General features: G+C 43.5%; 1 protein-coding gene across 3 annotated transcripts in view; it reads right to left on the bottom strand.

Annotated features, from left to right (window-relative positions):
* The window catches only part of lingo2 (leucine rich repeat and Ig domain containing 2), a 245,530-nt gene that overhangs the window by 206,948 nt on the left and 22,631 nt on the right, over positions 1 to 15,951 (bottom strand). Inside the window, exon 2 of one of the 3 annotated variants that reach the window (XM_057349446.1) lies at positions 11,677 to 11,783. The exons of the other annotated variants lie outside the window; for them this stretch is intronic. The gene's annotated coding sequence lies outside the window, so the exon portion shown is untranslated. The remainder of the gene's footprint in view (positions 1 to 11,676; positions 11,784 to 15,951) is intronic. 3 annotated transcript variants of the gene reach the window in all.

Genomic DNA, 15,951 nt, shown 5'->3' with positions numbered 1-15,951 from the left:
ACTTCCTCTGCAGGGACGTGGAGTGTTATAAAAGCTTTCGAAAGGACAGAGAACAGAGGATGTTTCGGCAGATTCAGCTGCACTTTGGCTGGTGGCACAGGTGTTGCAGTTGTGTTACAGTTATTAGCTACAGTGTGCAGCTGTTATGTTTTTTGGTTATTAAATTATGCACTTAATTAGAAATACAGTATGTGACCCTGGCTGTGAAAAGCTGGCTAAAGTCTCATAATCGAATTATGAAATCACAAGCATCAACGTTTGATAGACAGACAGGAAAGAAAGAAGAACGAACGAACGAACGAACGAAAGAAAGAAATCATTTAATTCTACATCCATATCCATGCTATACACAAAATGTGAGATCTGTTGATGCATCCTGACACAGCAAGCTTTCCCTAGTTCTGGAAATAATTGTGCTTTGCTTTCTTATTTGTAATCAATGTTTATTCATTCGTAGGCAAAGGTCTATTACATTTACTGCTTGCTTGAGCATTCCCAAGAATCAGTCAGGTGCACTTTATGTGGCTGAGTCAGTTCCAATGCTCTCAGGTCTAATGCAAACAGATTCATTCTGAAGCATACCAGCTCCCCAAGAATGTGTCGGAGCTACTGTCTAACACACCTGGATCCTTTGAATTATCCAGAGAGCCCTTATGAGCTGAATCAGAGGTCTTTGTGTAGGGCAGGACAAAACACACTTATTCCATTTCTCCCTACAGGGAGGACAAGTCACCCCATGCTCTTTTACTTGCCTCTGAGTGATATAACAGATATGTGGAAGTCTGAAGAAAGTACGGTTTCCCTCCTTCTTTTCACTGATCGTGGGATATCGGGCTAAGACGGAGAATAGCTAAAGGCTTGGAGAATGATGGTCAATGCTGAGAAGATGAAGGTTTGACTTCTCCTGTTATCAGAACATTGGGAACGTTGGCTTGTGCTGGTTTCGCTCATTATGTTGTTTATACAAACCTCATCTACGAATGCTCATTTAACAAGAACCTCACAGAAATAGCACTGAGGTAATAGAGAACACATTTCCCTAAGCTACTTTCCCCTGGAAGAAAAAACAACTAATTTTAAAAATATTTTCCTTCACACCTTTCCCGCAGCCGTGGCTTATCTCCCTTCTGCAGTATTTGCCTTTTTGTTCTCCAATGTCATGCTGTAATTCTCCCACAATCCCCCTCTCTGTTCTCTAACAACAAATGGCCGTGCGCCTCTTTTTGTCGTAGCGAAAGCAAAACTGTCCGCTTCTCATTGAAGCTCTCAGCCTCTTCCCCAGACTATTGTCTCTGGTTTCCTATTGTTCGATGGCCGTCTGCCTCCCATTATTTACGGTTCGGCAGAACAGCACGAGCAAAGTCCAATAACCCGCTGCACGGCCGTTCTTGCCACTGTTACCAAGTTTAGATTATGTTCCAGACTCGCCATTAGCAATATAACTTCAAAGACCCTTTCATCCTCTTCACCAGACCTTCCTAAATCACACAGGACAAACCAGCATGTAGCTACAACATTGAGCTTGGAGAAGAAGTCAAGATGGATCTATTTGGAATTTGGCTGTATTGTAATCTACCATAGATTCTCAACCAAGCATCTTCGTAATGAACGCCCATGTGAGAACAAAAGCTTGTTAAACTTGTAATTCTGGATCTACCTTCCTTTAGTGATTAAATAACCAATTAAGGAATTAAGTAAAAGGATTAGACAGCAGGGACCGGGTTCTCATTATTTTCAAATTCCCCCAACACAGAACTTAAGAACATTCTGCTAGACCCACATCGGCATCTACATTTAAAATTCACATCGCCTGCCATGCTGTTGTTTTTCAGGCTGTCTTCGATGAGTTCTCACAAGCCTGCTTTCAGATTAGTGAGACCGAGACTAGACTCGGATGAGTTTTTGCTGTCATACTGTCAGGCGCTCGGTATGTAACTCTATGGCAAATCTGCAGTGTCGCTGGAGAGAACTGATGTTCAGAGCTTATTGCCTGCGTGCTATCGATTCCCTCCAGGTGTAGAATGACCAGGCCAGGGAAGTGAAGAGTACTCGGCTACCTCTCCACCCTCTCAAGGTCATGTGCCCTAAAGAGGATATTAGAGCCATGTGAAAGAACATCTCTGCTGTCCCTTCCATAGGGACCTATAGCTTATAATAATGAACACAAGGAGGAGAGGATGGCTTGTTACTACAGACACAAGTTGCTATAAATATCTATGAGAAGAAGGGGAGAAACAAGAGCTGTGATGCATCTGTTTGGTCACCAACGTCGAGATTTTTACACATTTGTATAACCTAAGGTTAATGTTATAAAAACAATTAACAGTTCTGTTTTTCCCTGCATAATGAAAGCATTTTTGTCAGGTAACACGTATATTAAAAGAAAATTCTGACAAAAACGTTTCCTTTTCTTAATCCTTTAACACATTCAGCTACACTGTCAGAAAAGGTGAATTATTGTTTAAAGGTGCTGCGTGTCATTTTTGAAGGATCTATTGATAGAAATGCAATACAACATAACTATGTCTTTAGAGGTGGATAAAGTTATGTTTTTATAACCTTAGAATGAACTATTTCTATCTACATACACCGCGGGTCCCCTTACATGGAATTGGCCATGTTTGTTTCTACAGAAGCCCTAAACGGACAAACTGCTCTACAGAGCACGTTTCGTAGTGCTTCCAAAGGGAGGGGTGGAGTGACACTGCTAGATGCCACTACAATCTCCACATTGCTCCTTTAATGTTACACAATATCGATATTTTAGTCTATGTTTTTCCTTAGTTTCTGTGTATGTTGCAAACCAAATGTATTTGAGTGTAGTCGAGACCAGCTCCAAGTACGAGTTAAGTGCACATAAGTTAGGTTCTGTGAAAGAAATCTTCAAGAACCATGACCCTAAGAACCTAAGTAAAAAAACTGTACAAATGATATATTTGATGTAGCTTGGTACCAATCTTATTGTTTCCACTTAAATTTAATATGTTCTTTAGATTTCTTTAAGTTTTGTCTTAGATCCAACCAAGACTCTGACTCACAATATTTTTACATGTATTCATCTTGGTTAACATTCATTTCTACATTTTTACATGACTACATTTTTAAATAATTAAATGTATTACAAACAACCATGAACTAACAACAAACAAACCTAAATACATGCTGTTAGTTCAGGAAACCTAACACACTGAAACTGAAACTTACTGTGAAGTGCATGAAGTGTTTCTTCATCTAGGCAAAGACTGAACCTCTAAACCTTCTGTCCCACCTCTCTCAAGTACAGCCCATGACTCATAACACTCAATGTCCTCTATACTTCATCCTCCACCTCTTCTCTTCCTACACCAGCTCTTATGTCTCTCCCATCTTCTTTTTCGATCTCCTCCGCTCTCCTCTTCCTCCTCCTCTCTCCCCACCCCCTCTACCCACTCCACCTTTTACACCACCACCTCTTCTTCTACACGTCAGTGAATGATAAATTCTAGTCTGCTGGGTGTAATAATAACCCAAAAGATGCCAATACAATGACATGTGATACAGCAGTATTGGTTGTAGGTGTTGAAAACTCAAAAACGATTCAATTCATAAAAACGCAAAGTCGACTTATAGAAAATTGTATGACAGGCACTTGACAACTAGGATAAACGTTTTGAGAGCTTTGATATCAGCTGAGTACTAGAGAAGCATATATTGCAGAATTGTTACTTTAGATAGGCTATGTTTTCGTCGCACAAATGATCAGCTGTGAGGATTCCCTGACTAGCATACATATGACCAGATGGAAGAAAAAGGAAACCAGTATTATAGGTTAGCTGTGCGGGCTGCCAGCGTTGGCTCCCTCCTTCAACGTTGGGCCCATTTCCCGAAGCCTCTCTAAAAGACCACAGATGTTGATTTCCTAGGGCATTACCCAAACCGCTCTCTCAGTCCATTTCAGTCCTAGCCTCTGTGGCTGCCCTTCTCTCTCTCTCCCTCACCACATTCGCTCTCTCCTAATTTCCCCTCAGAGTAGCTCGGAGTGTTGGTGAGTCAGCTTTACGACGCATTACACCTGCAAAACCAGCGCTGTGTTCTGTTTTTGTCTTTCCCCTCTTGTTACACTGTCCTGAGAGAGCGCTGACCATACCTATGCGTCTGGTGATATAAATAAACTCTCTGTCCAGTGTGTAGCCCATGGAAATCTAGTAACCAAAAGGAAGCTGCTTTAATATTCATTCCGGGAGCAGATGAGAGGATGCGGGAATGGATGGTGTCTATAATCCATAATAAGGGCTCTGTAGGGCTCCACCTGCCAAAGCCGAGGCATCAAGTGATCAGTCATTCTCAATGACCCATTAGGACAGCTCTGTGTTACTGCCCTGCAATCCAACACAAAGCCCCTTATTGAGCCGCTGCCCTGATTTCCAGCTAATTGGATCGCTGCCGTTGTTCCTTGTTGGGTTGGAGTAGGTGGTTAAAAGACTGCACACGTTTTCTATTCTTCATTTTATAAGCTTGACGTCTTTGCACCTACTCCTGGCCCTTGGAACTGTCTATGAAAGGACGCCTATGAAATGCAAAGAATTAGAATGGTGCAGGGCACTAACTATCAAAAGGCTCACTTGAATAAACGTTTCTTGCAAAAAAAGACTTCTGATCTATGCTTTGTAACATTTGTAATTAGTTTTGCAGACAAAAATACAATTTGTCACCTTGCAAGAGTTATTGACTACTCTTATTCTGTGACAATTTATAAATTATGTGATGTTTTTTCTTTGTATTGTGTACATTGAGGTTTTTTTTGAAAACATCTAATTTATAAAGTCAACTGGAATGCCTTTCAAAACTTTGAAGCTCAATATCTTAAAACTGCTCACAATGCAGATAGAATCTTAGGATTCTAATTTTGTGAATTGTGTAAACACGTTCATTTCTTTCATTATTAAAAAGTATTTTTTATCTATAATTTATCTATTTTTAATTATTTTTATAATGAAAGAAATTAACATGTTGACATAAAACTATATTATTTTTTAATAATGTAATTACATAAAAAGAAATACAAGAATAAATTAAAATCAAATAAATAAACAAAATTGTTTAAATATTAAAAAAATAAATAAACAACGCAATAAAAAAAAAATCATCTTGAACTTTTAAATGACATTATTTATTTTGATATTATTACATGTATTTATTTTTAACATGTATTTATACAACACTATATTAGATTATAATATACGATTATATAAAATATAAGATTTTTCACAGTATAATCCTTATATTTTAATTTCCATTATTCCACAATTTTAATGGTTTTCCTATTAATCTAAAATGTGGAAAGAAATATGAATAACAATTGCCCCCAAACCTTTGACAAAATTGAACTGGTGTTGCGTCATTTTTCTTACCCACACTATATATATTATAATGCTTGCATACACAAACACACACAATTCTGCAAGTATCACCATTCAAGTTCAGAGAACTTTTGTTCTCCTCATGCACAGGTGCTGTTACTAACCACAGGAACTAGACTGTTCTAATTCAGTCCCTGTGATACAGAACGTTCCAGCACAGAAGCTACGGTTTCTACCGGCTGCAGTTATCAGAGCACATGTGGCAGCAGCGCTCTACATGCTTCAGCACAAAGGTTGAGAAGACCTCTGTCGCCCCAAAAACTCTGGGACGCTCTTCTGATGTGGAACAGCACAAAATATGTCCTTGTCGGAGATCACCAGGGAAACGGCAGTTGAGGGAGGATGCCCAAGAGAGAGGTGCCATACGCAGGGCAGCAAATAACCTCTAAATCGAGTGTTAACAGGGGACGGGTCCACACATGCACATGCACAAATTTCCATATGTCATTGATCTCATGAATATAGCATTAGGACAGGGTTTGATGAATTACTGTCGCCGGCGGTTGGCGGCAAGTCTCATAGGGTGCATCATAAACCCTTATATGGCCATGTGATATGACACTGAGATTGGATAGTCATGGCGGCAAGGGGATAATCTAGCAGGGACGATTGCATTATTTGAGTGGCTGAGTGAAACTAATCAGGTCTGAGGGCTCCGCTCATCTCTAAACCAGACGGCCATTATAAAGGCCGTGTTTTGCTGTCGAGATGCACGCTAACTGAAAGCGTCTTCGTGGATAGTACCGCTCCATGTCATTTGGAGCAACGTGGTGATATTGAATAACATTCAAGAAATGATCTCGAATCGGTCTACAGAACAAATACAACACGCTTTAATAATTTGGGTAGAAATAGATCTCTCTCATCAACTAGTTCCTCCCTCCATTTCTAACCTGGTGTGGTTGGACAGCCATATGGTGAGCATTCCCCCACTTTGTAAAGTCAATTTCACTGATAGAATGTGTGTGAAATTGTAGTCTGAGGAGGAGAGAGAGAGGGAGGGAGCCTAGAGAGACAGAGAAAAAGAGAGAACTTAAAAATCAGCCCATCTGCTCCATGCATCATTAAGTTCATTCTCAATATAAAAATGAGAAGGGTTTATCATGGGAAAATCACTGCCATCACACTTATAATCAAAGCTGTTGTAGCAGCGAAACGTCTATGGATATGATGAATTTCAGAGGCACTTGTTCTGCGGCGTGAGTTTATAAAAACCTTCTTAAACTTAATTAGCTTGGAATAAAAAAGGATGTAATGATGAATATTGCCAAACTGCTTTAAATTCATGAAAATGTAGATTTCCCTTTATATTTAAACACTGAAATGATATCTGCTTCATTAAGAGCCATCAAAACTATTAGCATACACGATAAAGAGACTTGCAAGAATCTCTGATATTATGATATATTACACAGTGAATGTGCAGATTTGACGAAAGGGGTGGAATATTTCCATGTGGAAAATATTGAGGAATGGTTATACACGACTGTATTGAGTCAATTCTGTCTTTTAAATTCATGAGATTTATGTTTTAATTCATCATTTTAGAGGCGAAATGGAAAGCGCACAGTTGCGTGTGCCCATGAGATAGGTCATTCGTATTCTCTTACAGAAATTTGCTCAGAGACATATCCCCTTGTGACTGATTCTGTTGGCCTATTTAAAAGTTAAAATTTTATATAAATTCAGGCTTGAGGAACAGGAAAAAACAAGTCAGGTCCACAAATAAGTAATAATTAAATGCAGAAAAGATAAAGAAACCGCACTCTAGATATTCACTATAGGGCGCAATAAAAGCAGCCCACACTCTTAGGATTAAAATGATTTGGAATACAAAAAGGCCTCATTTATCTTTTCTGGCCCCTGGCACTTAAAGCCCCCCATTATGATAGGCTAATTATTTAGCACTTTCCATAACAGGTTTCATGCCTGCTTGGATTGGACCGCTCATCAAGATACATGGTTGGCCCATTTTTCCTAACTAGGGACAGAAAAGGGGACTTTTTGTCTCGGTCTCTCTCTATTTCTGTCTGGACATGGTCAAGCTCCAGGAGATGAAAAATAACCCCATTTTATGTTCTTTAAACACACAGCCGTATGACAGGTCCACACATAAAGAAGTGTGGAGTGATGTTGAGCGCAACGGTATTCTGATGAGATTCACACAGCGTTTAAAGAGCACGTCTTTCGTCCCTCATAAAAGATAAAGCAAGCCTGAGAAAGAGGCAGGTACGGTCGCCCTCCAACCCGTCCCCACTGAAGCCATTTGAATAATTTATGTGCCTCAGTTTTAAGGTTCTTGCCTTTTGTGGCCCACTTAATTTGCAAAAACAATGTTCATTAGCCGGGCACACAAACTTGGTGGGAGGGAAGCAGGCAGTGTAAACAGCAGGCATCACATTCTCGACCTTGTTGCGAGTTCTTGAATGCCCCTTAGCACTTTGTATCTGAGAATTCTGTTGGACTATGCCGAGACGCTCTCGAAAAGAGCCATCTCGTGACCTTTGCTCGCGCTGAATGCATTTCATAACAGTGCCTGCCTTTCAATGCAGTAAAAGTAAACAGACAGATGCTGCAGTGGATGAAAAATGGTGTAGGACTGAGAATGTGATGCAACCCTCTGTTATGTCTGTCAGACAGAAAATGTCAAGTAGAGACTGTTGTGGAGGTGCCTATGTATAGTACAGAAGTAATTTCTCAGTTGCGATTTTGTTATTTCTATCTAGCAACCAGCACAGCATCTAGTTTGTCTAATGAGGAGGAGAGTAACTTCAGGTGAAGAGGATGATGGGATACTGAGCAAGATTGCATCACACAAACTGACTTTTTGACTTATGCTTTAAGGGCAGTATTGTTCAGTTCATCTGACACAATGCAGTCATTGAAATAACTGAACAATTAAAACGACTGCATCCTCACATCCTCATGTTTTTTTTCACGCAAGCTTATTTGCATGTAATGAGGGTAATTAGTTGTATATCTCAGAAGGATTTGGAAGGTTCTTAGGTGCTGTGCTCCTCTGAGACAGCTCAGATCAGCAGACGGTGCCGATGTTTTACAAGCAAATATGCATCGATGCATCTCTTGACTTGGCAAAAGAGAAAGTAGGCATTTAGATATAAATAGAAAACGTATGATTTAGCCCAACACATGTTCACATTTCAGTGCTGTTGTTTTGACATTTTGTAGCTTTGATTCACACTAGAGACTAAGGCCAATGTTTACATGTGACTTCTTTTTTGATAAGAAAAAGTTGACAAAGGCGCTTTTTTTGTAAAAAAAAACGTGCAGCATTGTGGTTACAAATAGCAGCCGGCAATGTACGGAGGCAGCTCAGAGAGACAGGCTTCATAGTGAGCGTAATTCTATTTAAATATAAACAGCTAGTGTCTTTGCAATAACTAATCACATATTTAAAAACTACAATACTAATTTCTCGTTAGAAGTGCAATCAAAAGTTATTGAAAGTGAAAATTTAACCTACATTTATATAAACTATGCTCCAACGGGCGTTTCGGCTGCCATTTTATTTTTTCGAGCTTCATCCTTCTCAACCAATCACCTTCCTCACATGTTGTTATGGAAACGACAGGTCTCTGTCATTGGTTAGCTGTGACGTAGGGCATTTTTCAGAAAAGTTCAACTTTTTTCCACTTCAAAACACGCTCTGAGCTGCAGAAAAAGACGCCGGTGCTGGCGTTAAAAAAGCGCTCAGGACTTTTTTGAAACACAGTTTACTCCATATGATTATAATGTAAAACAGACAAAGTGCAAAGTTTGCAATTAGCACATAAAGCGCATTGCGTTTTTTCAGCTGTAGGAATTGGCTAAATCAAAAAGTTCTAACAGGATCTCACATGCACGTGCATCTTCGTGACAAAATACACAAACTTGTTCATCCTAAGTGTGGATGTTATAAATAGCTTACTTGATTGAAAAGGAAAAAAATCCAAAACCAGACACGGAATAGTACAGTATCAATTATCCAGTGAGTCACAAAACCTACAAGTAAAACGCCTACACAATCCTGCTACCATGTTGTGACTGCAAGTGTTTTGTATGGGTGTAAAAATATAATATTTGCATACCGCATACATGCATTTTTACGCATTCAGTACTCATGACTTTAACCTTTACTGTGCTGCTATATGAGAGATGCTTCCAGGCGGGCTCAAACTGTAATTCTTGCTATAATGAGCCCATGTGGTTAACAGATTTGCTGAATGTCCACCGGCCTGGGCAAAAACCTGTTCCAAACAGTTGGCTGAGATGTTGCGTAAGGCAGCTGCCCGGTTCAGCGCAGTTCTTTCTGTTTACTAAGTGACCTAACACTGTCAGATGACTGTGTGATGCCTGATATGTTGTTCCTGTACTGAAAGTCTATTTGTCTTCCTGCGACAGGCGAGGTGCCAGAGTTCTTTACAAACATGTGGAAGAGGTGCATGCACGGCTATTTTTCTGCTGTGAATGAGGCCATTAGCATCTAATGTAGACTTGCCACTTCCCTCAAATGGTCCATCTAGGAGAATGTGAACTTGTTCGTATGGATCCCACTATAATTTAACTGCTACAGTAAAAGGAACTTCTTTGCATTTGGCTTCTGAAGCACACTGTGGCGTTTCTTTGACTATGTGCACTTTTATGTCCCCAGGGGTTTGTTATATGAAGGTCAGACGCACAAAACTATTCTGGAAACGTTTTGCTACTTTTCAAACGTGTTTTATGTACACAAACTGTCAAAAGTTTAGGATCACTTACTCGTTATTTATATTTTAAAATAATAGTAACCCCTTCAAAACCATGGAGCAACACAATTGTAACTGGGGATTATGTTGTGACTAAAAGCATCTAAAATAATTGAACTATATTTTAGCATCTTCAAAGTCACCCTTTGACTAGAATTTACAAAATTGTACACTTGGCATTTTATCATTTAGGTCTTAACATGGAAAGCTTTTTTAAAAATATTGATGAATTTCCATCTATGATGGGCTCTTAATGGCTGCAGTTTATTCATTATTTGGTCCAAGTAATCCATTTCAAAAATATTTTGTAAATGCAAATGTAATTTTCTAATGAAAGAAATGAATAGGCAAAAATCATTTTAAACATTGAAACATACACCTGTGAGATTAGGAGATTTTTAACATCATAAGAAACATTTATGTCAAGTGATCCCAAACTTTTGACCAGTAGTGTATACTGTATAATTCTATGATGTATATTAATAGTTGTTTTAAACTTGGCCAATATTGTGACATTCAATAATAAAGTCCATCTATGTATTTACATTATGTTTAAATACATAAATAACATCCATTTTAATACAGTATTTATTTTTCATAAAAATTGTGACTTTCAGCTGCAGCCTCATTTCTATCATAACCAATAATTTTGCTACAAATAAATGAAAGGTTAGTGCACGGTACTTCTTTACCAAGGGGACGAATGTTTCACCAAATCGCATGTTTGAACTGAAATTTAAAACATTATGCATTTTTTTAAACAAGATGTAATTATGAAATTATGCATGGTTTAAAAAATATTATTTAGGATACATAACGGGCTATACCTATGAAATTAGCCTTAATGTACATGAGTCTGCCATTGCATTACAATAATGTTCAAAATGTCATCACTGTCAATTCCCCCGCAGTATGCTATTAAACACAACACATAGGCTAAATTGAGAGAGGTGGAAATGACATTGTGGAAACATTCATCCACTTACCAAAAATCACTGTGTAATGGAATCTGCTAAGCTTCTGGATAACTTGTGTCTTTAGGCCAACATCCAAAAACAAGATGCCCATGAATCCAATTTTGATTGGGCTTGGCATAGTTTAGCGCTGTACCACCATAGGGCAAGACATTTACCCTAAAATTAGCTGGACTTACAAAACTGACTTACAAAAACTACTTCACTACCAATTGACTTTGCACCCAGTTTCAATCACAATGGCTTTGTACAAGGGTTGTTATAGTATTTAGCCAAGCTATTGCTTTATGTGGCATATTACAAACTATTAAAAATCATAGCAACAACAATTGCTGCTTTGTTGATGTCGTTTTTGTGCAAGGAAAAAAAGAGGGTCACTTTTCCAACCCCACACTCCAGTAAGCAGTGTGCCTTGTTATGTTGCCATTTTGCCCACAAGTGATGATGCAAAACAAAAGGGTACCAGCAGGACAAAGAAGGAGTGAAAAATGTGATTTAGGTTCCTCTTTTGTAACAAATGCTTTTGTTAGGTAAAAGCTTCATCTGAGAGATAAATACCTGAGAGGGAGCCAAGGTAACCCAAAGGTCTTATCAGCATGGCGAGAGACAAGAAGTGGGATTCTGTGGACAGCATGGTCTGTCGTCTTAGGTGTGCACCTGAAACACTGATAAAACCAAGCAATGAGCACATCCACACATCGTCTACATCCAACCCGGTCTCATGAATTGCGTATAAATAACATGCTGTTGCATTATTGTGAAATACGTTCGCCAAAGTTCGATTTTGTGTGCATATGATACGCCAATGTTTGCGTGCACCTCGCTGGAGAGCAGCCATTTTTAAAACGTACATGAAGAGGAAACACTGAAATAATTAAAATAATTGGTTTAGGGCTTGGGTTAGGGTAGAGGTTATAATGTGCACGCACGCTAACATTAGGTTTAGGGTTTGGGTTAGGGGACAGGTTAATAAGACAAATTGCCGGTTAATATGCACGCGCGCTAAATTGGCGTATCATATGCACGCAAAAATATGCGTATTTATGCACGCAAAATTGAACTTTGGCGTACGTATTTCACGTAAATCCAGGATAAACATCGGTGTATCTATTATGAGATGGAAGGCACTGTTGAAAGACAAATGTTTTCAAGGCGACGCCGAAGTTGCCTGTTTTCTGCTAGACTGGTAAGATAATTCAACATTTTCAATGTTTCCACTTTTTCAATGTTTACCAAACAACTGTTTTGTTGAAATGGAAACGTTAGCATTTTATACAAATGGCCATATAACCTCTGAATAATAATGTTTTTCCGTCCCTGCGGTACGTACTCCGGTTTTTCCTGACTTTACAAAGGGGGAGACAAACGTCTACTAACTTACACCTAACTGCCTATGTCGCTGTCAGATCAAACGCTTTGAACAGCGTTGCTATTTACGATTAGCTAACTTTAGTTCCCTTTCTGTCGGTCTCTCGACGTTGTGTCGAACCGACAGATGGGGTTCGTCCCTGAGAACCAATCGTTTCCGACTGCTTAGAAAAGGCCAATGAAAATTGGCAAATGAAATTTGCATGCCGGACTCCGGCATCATTCATTCACCTTTTGTTCTTCGGAGCCTTCGGTTATGAAGATCTTCTCTTGCTGCTTAGCAAAAGCTCTACATTGCCGGTTCTACGACGTGGTGCAGCGGACTGTCCCTTCCTGCAGCGACTTCCCCTGGGCGTCTCGGCGGTTCCAGAGGTGTTCGAGCCTGCAGACGGTGACTCACCGTCTGCATTCTAAAAGAGCTAATTTCTCCAGCGTGGCATGTCCCGCTGTTCTCTTGGGTGCGGTGTCCTCATCGAGGATGGGGACAAGCACGATGTCTGTGTCAGGTGTTTGGGGGTCCAACACGCTGAGACAGCCTTCGTGGACTCATCTTGCCCGCACTGCGGGCAGATGGTCATAGAGACGTTGCGGTCACGGGTGGCTGTTTTCTCCGGAGAATTAGCCACCACCTCGCATGCTTCCCGGGCTGTGACGAGGATGGCTAAGGCCATTCCGTTCGCCAAGGCGAGCGGCGAGGGTGATATGGGGATTTCTGCGAGCGCTAATCCGTCAGCCAAGTGCTCGCGGACCGCTCGCACCCCGTCTCGCTCGCCTCATTGTTCCCTAGCTGGCGGTGCCACACCGTCAGCGTCCTCCTTCACGCAGTCGGACACGATGCGTGATGAGGATGAGATGTCCATCGCAGCATCGGAGAGCGAATTGCTGGCATCCGATCCCGACGACTCTCTGCAGCTCCCCCCTAGGGGGGGACGAGCTCAGGAGGAGGCGGATGTCGAGATGTCAGCCATGCTTTCCCGGGCCGCCGTGTGCATTGGGTTAGAGTGTACTCCGGTGCCTCTCCCCCAGCGCTCACGGTTGGATACGTGGTTCTTGGGCTCTGAGCGCGACTCCAAGCCGCGCCCAACCCCGGTTCCATTTTTCCCGGAAGTGCATGAGGAACTGGCGAAGACGTGGAACGCCCCCTTTTCGGCGCGTACACGTCAAACCGGTTCCGTCGCTCTCTCTTCCCTCGATGGTGGGGCGGCTAGGGGTTACGTCGACGTGCCCGAGGTGGAACGTGCAGTCGCGGTGCACCTGTGCCCGCAGGCGGCGTCCACCTGGAGAGGTCGACCGAAACTCCCGTCCAAGGCGTGTAGGACTTCGGCATCGCTGGTGTCGAAGGCCTACACTGCCGCGGGCCAAGCTGCCTCCTCTCTCCACGCCATGGCCATCCTGCAGGTCCATCAGGCCAAGGCGTTGAAAGAGATCCACGAGGGTAAGACCGACCCGGGGTTAATGCAGGAACTCCGCACTGCCACCGACCTCGCTCTAAGGGCGACCAAGGTGACCGCGCGGGCCCTGGGTCGGGCGATGTCCACCATGGTGGTCTAGGAGAGGCATCTCTGGCTCAACCTTGCGCAGATGAGCGACGCCGAGAAAGTCCGCTTTCTCGACGCGCCCATTGCGCAGGGTGGGCTGTTTGGTGACACTGTCGAGGACTTCGCTCAGCAGTTCTCGACGGTGAAGAAGCAGACGGAGGCGATTAGCCATATTCTTCCCCGCCGAGACTCGGCCGCCCGTAGGCCTTCGAGTTCCCATGCGGCCTCTGCTTCCCAGCAGCCCCGGCCCCCTTCGAAGCCAGCTCCGGTTCCAGCGCTCCCTACCCAGGCGGCACCCCGGAAGAGGGCGTCGAAGGGGAGACCACCACCCCGTCAACAACCTTCTAGGAAGAAGCGTTCCTGACGGGAAGACCCCAGGGAGGTTAATACCATCGGGCCCGTATCCAGCCATGACATCGTTGGACGGTCGATCCGGGACGGTTCCTGCCCCGTTCCTACATCAGCTAGGGGCCCCACGGGGGCCTAGCGCCCACTTTTTCACAAAAAGAGTTTCCTATCTCCCTGGGTGTTCTTCACAGCCGCTCTCACCCTCTGTCAGACGGTGTTCGGCCACTCGACGTTGCGTCTTGGCGAGGCGCAACATCGAATGTATTTTGCAGTCCTCAGCACTCTCAAATCGACGGTGCTGGGGTCTGCATCGCCAGGCAGGCAAGCCAGCAGAGCCAGTCTTCTTCCCGGGGGCCCGCCCCCGGCGAGAGACCCGCACTGCCAGCCATCGAACCACCCCCCGGGGGGTCGATGAAGCAGATCGTTCCCTTAGTCCCCCTGTCACGGTCCCTGGGAGCTTGGCTCGAGCTTCCCACACCGTCACGGTGGCTAAGAAGGACGATCCGTCTCGGCTACGCGATCCAGTTCGCCAGAAACCCGCCCAAGTTTCGGGGCATCCTCGTCACCTCGGTCAGAGGCCGGGATGCTCCCGTACTACGGGGCGAGGTCGCCACCCTTCTGGCGAAGGGTGCGATCGAGTCCGTCCCCTTAGCCGAGATGTCCAAGGGGTTTTACAGCCCTTACTTCATCGTCCCCAAAAAAGGCGGGGGGGTGCGCCCCATCCTAGATCTGCGTACCCTGAACAGACACCTGCACAAGCTGCCGTTCAGGATGCTCACGCAGAAGCGCATCCTGGCATCTGTCAGATGTCAGGATTGGTTCATGGCAATCGACCTGAAGGACGCTTACTTTCATGTCTCGATTCTCCCTCGTCATCGCCCGTTCCTACGGTTCGCTTTCGAGGGTCGGGCATATCAGTACAGAGTCCTCCCCTTCGGTCTGTCTCTGTCTCCACGAGTCTTTACGAAGATCGTGGAGGCCGCCCTCTCTCCCCTCAGGGGGAGAGGTGTGCGGGTACTCAACTATCTCGACGACTGGCTTATCTTGGCTCACTCGCGAGATCTGTTGTGTGCACACAGGGACCTGGTGCTCCGGCACCTAGATCGATTGGGACTACAGGTCAACCGAGAGAAGAGCATGCTCTCCCCTGTGCAGAGCATCCTCTATCTTGGTATGGAACTCAACTCTGTCACCATGACAGCGCGACTGTCCGCAGTACGCGCCCAGTCGGTGTTGAACTGCCTGGATCATTTCACGCAGTCGGCGGTTCCCCTGAAACTATTTCAGAGGCTCCTGGGACACATGGCATCCTCGGCGGCGGTGATACCCCTCGGGTTGATGCACATGAGGCCGCTTCAACACTGGCTCCTGAGTCGAGTTCCTTGGGGAGCGTGGCACACCGGCAGCAGGCAGATGGTGATTACGCCTCGCTGCCGACGCACCCTAACCCCGTGGTTTTCCATGGCCTTCCTTCGGGCAGGGGTACCCCTGGGGCAGGTTACGAGGCATGTCGTGGTGACAACAGACGCCTCCCTGCAGGGTTGGGGTGCAGTGTGCAACGGGCACGCAGTGTCGGGGC

Source organism: Triplophysa rosa, linkage group LG13 (assembly GCF_024868665.1).
Source record: "Triplophysa rosa linkage group LG13, Trosa_1v2, whole genome shotgun sequence".
NCBI classification, from domain to species: domain Eukaryota; kingdom Metazoa; phylum Chordata; class Actinopteri; order Cypriniformes; family Nemacheilidae; genus Triplophysa; species Triplophysa rosa.
The sequence above is the reverse complement of the archived record's forward strand: the minus strand, read 5'-3'. Positions and strand labels throughout refer to the sequence as shown.